This window comes from Melampsora larici-populina (assembly GCF_000204055.1).
Source record: "Melampsora larici-populina 98AG31 unplaced genomic scaffold MELLAscaffold_30, whole genome shotgun sequence".
In the NCBI taxonomy this organism is placed as follows: domain Eukaryota; kingdom Fungi; phylum Basidiomycota; class Pucciniomycetes; order Pucciniales; family Melampsoraceae; genus Melampsora; species Melampsora laricis-populina.
The window spans coordinates 857,146-864,994 of record NW_006768794.1 but is presented as its reverse complement, the minus strand read 5'-3'; positions in this window follow the sequence as shown (position 1 = coordinate 864,994).

The following is a 7,849-nucleotide window of genomic DNA, read 5'->3' as shown; positions in this document are numbered from 1 at the left end:
TAGGTGTGGCGTTTTTTTTAGGGTCATCTTGATATAATGCCGCGTTTGCATGCAGGTGAAGGCGAGCACCAAATGAAAACCCAAGTTTACACGTTTCCTCCACACTGAGTTCTGTATACAAGGACATCTCATAGGTGATCAATCTAAATGCCTGAGTAAATCTCAAGTGTTTTTATCATTCTTATCAATTGAGCAATACTCAAGGTAATGCTCAAAGGAGTCGGTTTGGGTGCCAATTGAATTGGTAGCTGGAGTAGTCCGATCTAGTACAAACAAGCATCAGTGAGTAGGGCTTGATAGAACTAAGAAATAAACAAAACTCACTGGCTGTACCAGTCACAACTGGATCCTTTATGTTGCCATCACCAGCTCCTGCATCCAAATTGGGGAGATTGCTGGAGAAAGGTGACAAAGGTCCAGATCAAGGTTTGGGGGTTGATGCCAAAGTTGATCAAAGCAAAACCCATTTGAACGGAACAAAACAATCAGTTTGATTGAACAATTTTGAGAGAAAAGAAACTTACAAAAAATGAATTCAATCTTGGGATCTTGTTCACGTCCTCGTTGAAATTGACAACTGAACTCACGAGGACCATCTCCGCTAGGATCAATGTGGACCATATCAGTATTGCAATATTGGCGTTGACCGCCAAACTGAATGTCTTCCCAGTGATGACCAGCTCTAAAAGGAAAAGGTGATATTTGAATGTGGCCATCAATCGATTGATATTTGAATCAGACAAAAGGGAAACAAAACTTACTTGTTGAAATAACAAGGGCTTCCATCTCTTCCATGAGCAGGGCTAAGCCCGTCAGTTGGAGCACGCCTTGCACGTTTCTTGGCACTAAGAAGGTCAAAGTATAAGAAAATAAATTGATACAAATAACGAAGAAGACAAGAAAAGACATACACATCTCGTGAAGCCTGGGCTGCTTCCTCGTCTTGAATTTGACGCTTTGTCAATCCTTTGGGCATGTTAGTTAAGGAATTGAAGTCGATTGAGGGTGTGGTGGTGGTGATGGTGGTAAACAAGCCTATTGACCAACAGTCAATAGGAAATCAAATTTTATATCTCGATTTTGAGATATGCTTTAACATATGCTTGTATTGGAAATCAGATTTGGATTGATCATCATTTCATTGATCAGGCAGGTAGCCAAATAGCAGCATATTGTTATCAATCATAAAAAGGATACATTGATTTTCTAAGTACAAAAAAATCTTTGTTGAGATAGATGACAAAAAGAAAGAAATACATCAATTTATTGTTGTGATTGCTCAATTGACACTACAATTTGTTGACATTCATGATCGATTGTTCTCATGAATTGAAGAAAGACCCAAAGAAACAATAGCAGCCGGTGTATCTTAGCTATGACCAGGACAATAATGGATTGAATTGGTAGTACCACTACTAGTAGGATGAATCGAACTAATACCTAAAGTAGTAGATAGGAGAAGAAGAAAATATTATAGAAAAGAGTTCAAGATGAATAAAACAATGGATTCAATTAAAAAGATTAGTGAGAATCAGATGAGTGCTTACCTGAAGTTTTCAGTTTCCTTTCACATCTAATTGTTGCTTCAACCAGACCCAGCGCTTGTCTTCATCAAGATTGATGAAGAAAGACTCTGCATCTTCATCTCTTAAAACATCTGCTGCTTTCACTTGGATATCCATGTTGGGACAGTTTTCACATTTCTTGACTGAGAAAAGCTCCATAGCTGGCTTTTGATTTGGAAACTTGTCATTGGCCAAAGCTGCAGCCTTAAGACGAGATTGGATTCGTTCGTCAACAGCTTCACGGTAGGCGTCCAATCGAGCCTTGTCTCGTCCATTTTTCTCTTCAGCATTTTTCTTATCGACTTCAATTCTTTTTTCTTGATTTGCACTCATGATGGTGATTGCTGAAGCCAAGTTGATAGGCTGTCTAGAGGTGGTCTTGATGATCTTCTTTTCTTGAGCGTCAACGGATTTGATCATAGGTCCACCGGAAGTAAAAGGATTCTTGCGCTTATTGGAATCATCAAATGGAGTGCTTGAGGTGGATGGTTGAGTCGATTTCTGGCTTAAATCATCCACTATCTCCTTGAAACAAGGTTCAGAAGGTACATTCAATTTGATAATACTATCAAAATCATCCTCAGGTGGAGGTGTGGCAACTACAAAACAAGTAAGAGTCAAATTTCCTAAAATATGAAGAGAAAGAGAAAGAAAACGGTCTTACTGTTTTCTTTATTGGCAATACCAAGACCAGGAAGGTCTTCTGAGAGTGAAGTCGATAAATTGTGTTGCTCTGACGTATTAGTTCCGGTACGCCAAGCACCACTGGCTGGGATATGACCAATGAGTTTGTCGAGCGTTTTGTAAAGTGGAAACGTCTTGTTTTTGTAAGGATGGGCATTCTTATGCGTCTAAAAACAAATTTAATGTCAGGAAACTACAGTATGATCTAACAAACATGAGAAAGGTTTGTACTTTATGCCAATCTTCCCAGAAGGTAGCATCCGCTACAATCTTTTGCTCTTGATCGTTCCAGCCACCACCAGAAGCCTTCCTGATCTCGCAAACAGGCTTATAATGGGTGGTAATCTAGATTTGGGAAAGATTTAAAAAGTGAGCTGAAGAAGATAAACTACAGTTTTAGAAAGTGGAGAATAAGAAACTTACCACAGTCCAATGGTTCTTCAATTGAGACAGGGTGAAACCGGCTGGAAATTGAAGTTTCAAACAATCTATGGCCGCGTTCCAAGCAGCTGGTTTGAAACCGTTATTGGCTCGATGACCAAGATGAACCTGCTCTTGAAGGCAGTCAATCAGAGCCAGGCTACGGACGGTAGTCCATTGAGCGTTTGATTTAGGTTCATCGGTGGTCTTGTCAGTGGTCTTGCTTTGACCCATAGTAGAGGGAAGATGAAGTGGGGGATTGGATGACGTGGCAAGTAGTATTCGAGATGTTGACGATGATGTTGTGATAATTGAAGTTAGGAGGGAGGGAGGGTACAGAATATTGGACGTGTAGATTTTGAAAAAAAAAGAAATTGGACTTGTAGATTTTGAAAAAAAAGAAACGAAATTGAGTTGTTTTTAATAACAATGTTGATGTGAGCTGAAGTGTGGACAGGGGGGTATAGAAACGGGGACTTGTCCGATTTGAGAAAAAATAAACAAAGTCGAGATTTTGGTCGAAGAAAGTAGCTTATTGAAATATAATGAGCTCTTGAGGTCTTTATTTTAAGTTGCAAAATAAGCTACTTATGGGTCCCATAAGTACCTTTGGAAAGTTCAAGAAGTTCTGTGCCAAACATACTTTTCAAAATTTGACTTATGAAAGTCAAATTTTGACATAAGTCGCTTAATTTAAGGTCTACCAAACAAGCCCTAAGTCTTCTTTGTTGAAACAGTCTTCTTTTTTTAAACACTATCAATATAATCTTGAAGGGCCTTGGCAGCTTCTCCAAAGTCCCCATCTGGGACAATACCTTCCTTCAACCAGGCTTGACAGCCAACAAGTCGCTCCATTGTCTTCGGATGCATGGCTCCACATAAAGCAGTGCAGATGTCGGCGGCTGCCGAACACGTTCGCTCACACGCACATGAGGTCGCAGAGACTGACAGGTAATCACAAGCTAATTGTGCAAGGATTGGGAAATGGTGCTTGTGTTCCTGTGAGTGAAAGTTATTAATGAATTCTTCAATTCACATAATATGTAGATAAGAAAAAAGAGATGTACCTTCCACCAACTCAGAGGTGATTGATCCTTGTTGATTTTGTATTTCCCTTGCAAGTAATCCTCAAGCTCTGAAGCGGACAAATTCTCAGTAGCAACGTTGGAGTTGGCAAAGACATCAAAAGCATCAGGCTCTTCAGGAGGATTGTTGTTCTCTTCAGGTTGTGGGGATGGATCTTGCAACTGATTTTCTAGCACAAGACTGTCAAAAGCGATTTGAATTGCGGTTTGTGCAGAGTTGTTGTAATTGGGGTAGTGAATCTCCAAGAACTTGCCACAGTAACAAGGGGTGAGGATGGTGGCAAGAAGAAGAGCCTCTGATTCAAAAGCCTCCTCCTGGTACTTGACGAGCCACGTAATCACCTTGTCAATCGCCTTGCCAATGCTTGGGAATTCTGAAGCCTCTGCTTGATGAGCTTTGAGTTCTGTGATCACATGTTTGTATTTGGCCAATACAATGCAACCAGTGGGTCCATTGCCTTCGACTGGAGATTTTGCTTTGACAAAAATCTGGAGCGAATTGTTGATTAGTATGAAGTCACCAAATACAAAGGAAATGAGAAATGAATTACCTTTAAAACCTTGTTGACAAGCTCAACAGAATGCCATTCTACAGGTGATATAGTCACCCCCTTGAAAAAAGCAGCCTTCCGATTGGCTGAAAGTATCGAGTTAATCACCTGAGAAGAAGCAGTCAGTCAGTCAGGGATGCAGACAAACACAATGGTAAAAACACCAACCTTCTGGGCCTCGCAAGCTACCTTACGGCTTTTGTAGTGGCTGTTCCACCAAGTCTTACAAGGGTGTTTCAACATGCGTCCCTTGTAACTCATTTGAGCTGCACGGACCTTAAAATTGTTTCTCCTGGCTGCGCTACTGGCGATTTTTCCACTTACTGTATCCACCTACAGTTGGTAGAAGGAAGGATAATGTCAGCTGTTGGCCATTAAATCAAATTAACAAAAGAGATGTACTGACCTTTGAAAGAGCAAGTGCCACCACTTCCTCCTTCTCCTTCTCGGATTTCTCCCCCGGTTCTTCATTGATATCCTCGTTGTCAACACCGTCAGGCTTGTCGGGAAGATTAACCTCGTCTTTGTCGTCTGAGACAGAGTCATCCATTACAACCGCATCGTCGCCATTGTTGACCTCAAAAGTTGGTACTGGAAGGGCGACACCTTGTGGAATGGTTGGCTTTGCAGTACTGACCTTTTGACCCAGTGATTTGAGCCCATGCCCAACCACCAGGTTGAGTTTGTGGGCATAGCACCTGACATGGTTGGCTGATCCATCCCAGGTAACCGGGTCTCCAGCTGATGCAAACATAGATTCGATCTTGGCAGTCATAGGTCCATTGTTACCACCACTGTCGGTGGTCTGAGATACCATGTAATAATTGAAAGATCTTGATTAGCTTTGAAAAAAGCGACAGAGAGAAACAAAGTGTGAATCAAAAGAAATGATACTTATCTTTTCGTGAAGTCCGTGACAAATCAAAAATTTACCAATGGGTCTTGCAAGGAGAGCGCCAAAATGTTGCCACACAACCATCTTGAGAGTGAAATGCGTTGATTGGTAGTTCCAATCATTGTCGATGTAGTTTGCGCTTGCTCCGATAAAGGCATACCAGTTGCCTTTCGTGGGCCAAACATCATGTATCAAAGAAAACTCACCTTTGTTTTCCTACACAGATTGTCATTTTAATATCAGTATAACAAAACATGGAATAAAATGAACGATACAAGACAAAGGAAACAAAGAGCAAGAAAAGTTGAAGTGAATACATACTTTGACTGCCTTGATTGCCTGGTTGTGCAGGCCAGAAAAAAATATGACTGATTGTTGAGCAGCCCAGGTTCTTGAACAAACCACTGCACCACGGTTGACAGTATAAAACGCTGCACGCAGTGATGGATCTTTGAATCGAGCCCATGGTAGAGCATGTCAAACAAGCCAGATCGCCAGGATCATGTTTAAAGGGTCGGGAGGAAATTTGGGTCCGGTGACGTAAGAAGTCAAGGTTGTCTTCTGGAGTTTGCTTTCAGACTTGAGCTCTTCCTCATAGGTAGGGGGAAGAACTACTCCAGCGGCTATTGCTTTGTGACGCTGCTTGCATACTGGCTGATTTTCTTTTCCATCGCGATGAACCCATAGACTGTAATACAAAGTTTTCCCTTTTGAATACGTGTTGTAGCACCATTGACACTTTTATTTCAAACCCTGAAAGACAAGTTGGTGTTAGTATCTCTTTAAAACATACAAAAAAAGAAGATTAAGAAAATGAGATACGCACCTTGGGGGGATAAAAGTAGGTGAGAAGATCCTTCACAGCAATAGATCAACCCTTGTTATAGCCGACTTCACCGGTTGATCCAACAAACTCAATATCCGACCCTTGAGACAAGTCCATGTCATTGTCGGGCACCTCATAGACCTAAGTGAGATGAAGAAAAGTAGAGAAAATGTTGGAAAGAGCGGGGACAAAGCCGAGATGAGTAAGATATAGAGTTGGAAAACTTACATTGGTGCGGGATTTCTTTGATGATTTGAAGGGGGTCCGTGCTGGACTCCATGATTGCGAACGGGTACGTTTACTGCTGGATGAACAAGTCTAGAACTTTAGATTTAATCAATTGTCAGCCCAGGTATAAAGATATGAAAAGGATGTATGTTTGACTTACTTTTCATTGGGAGAAGGGCTTAGCCTTTGGAGCCGCCTTTTGTTTGGTTGAAGGTGGTGGTCGAGGTGATGCAGGACAATGTGAAAGATGGCCTGGTGACCCGTCTCCAGATGCCAATGAACCTACGGGTGTGGCACTGAGAGATTTCCGCGCGTTGCTGGGAGTTGGAACAAATCCAGTCTGGGTGCGAACTGGGCTGGGTGGTCAAAGGCTGCGACCAGACGACTGACCTGATACCTGGTGGGTACTTCGACTGGAGCTTTGGGATGTTGAAGGAGCCATAGTTTGGTTGAGGTGGTAAGAATTAGTATTGATATCTTATTTATAATACTTTGATACTTCTGAGAAAAGATTGAAGAGAAAAAAAGGCTAACCTATAAAAGCAGTCTCAAATCCTTCTGATGTACAAACCACAAGCTGGCCATTGCGGAAAGATTGTACAGGTGATGTATTTGACCGTTGGAAGGGGGTCGTCCATGGAACTTGAAGCAAGGGGAGGTGTTGGGTGATATCAATATGGATGAGATGGGAGGACTCTCGAAGGAGTACTATCACCAACCCTGTACCCCTGGGTACAGGGTTTTGCTGCGCTCATGAGCGGAGCAACCCGACCTGGGGCCCTCATGAGCGTAGCGGCTTGCTGCACTCAGGGATTTTTGGCCCTGGGGTGCGGTGCGCAGGCTCCGCTCAATATAGTGGAGCAATGTGTGCACCCCAAAATCGCTCCGCACACGCTTTTTTGAGCGGAGCGGTTGCGGAGCAGTTGCGGTATTGACTTGGGCACAGTTTGGTACTGTCAGGAAGTAGGGGAGTTGAATCATAGCTTTGTACATGAATAATTCTGGTACATCACAATATGTAGTGGGGTATTTTTTGGTGGAGATATATGGTCCAGACTAAAGGGATGATGGAATTTTTTTTGATTACTTCAGTTTTTCTTGCAACCAAACCTCTTGAAAGAATAATTGATCAAGTTCTTTGGTGGATCTCTTGGTATGTGATATTGCAACACAGAAAGGGATTGAAGTCATCATGTGTTTGAGATCCAGAATATAATAGGGCCAACAGGTTGTTAATTTACTGAAAATATACCAGAGGCTAAAGAAAATGAGACTGAAAAAGCTTCCTCAAGAGCTGAGATGAGTGTAAGAAGCAACAAAAGTGACCAAACTACATGTACTTGCAACACAGATACTAATACTCAATCACACAATGGACTATCAAAACAAACATGATGCTCTCTATCCCAAAATTTTGGGAGACCAGAGTCACAAGATGGGGACAGGTATGAGCAATGGCATTTTCACACAAAGAATTTGCCAGGATGGCCAAATGTGAGGCTAACACGCATACATCATCATGTATCGCAAAGATCCACTGCAATCCAAACCATTGATTAAGGTTGATGTGTTGCTGTCTCCTGCTGTTGCAAATC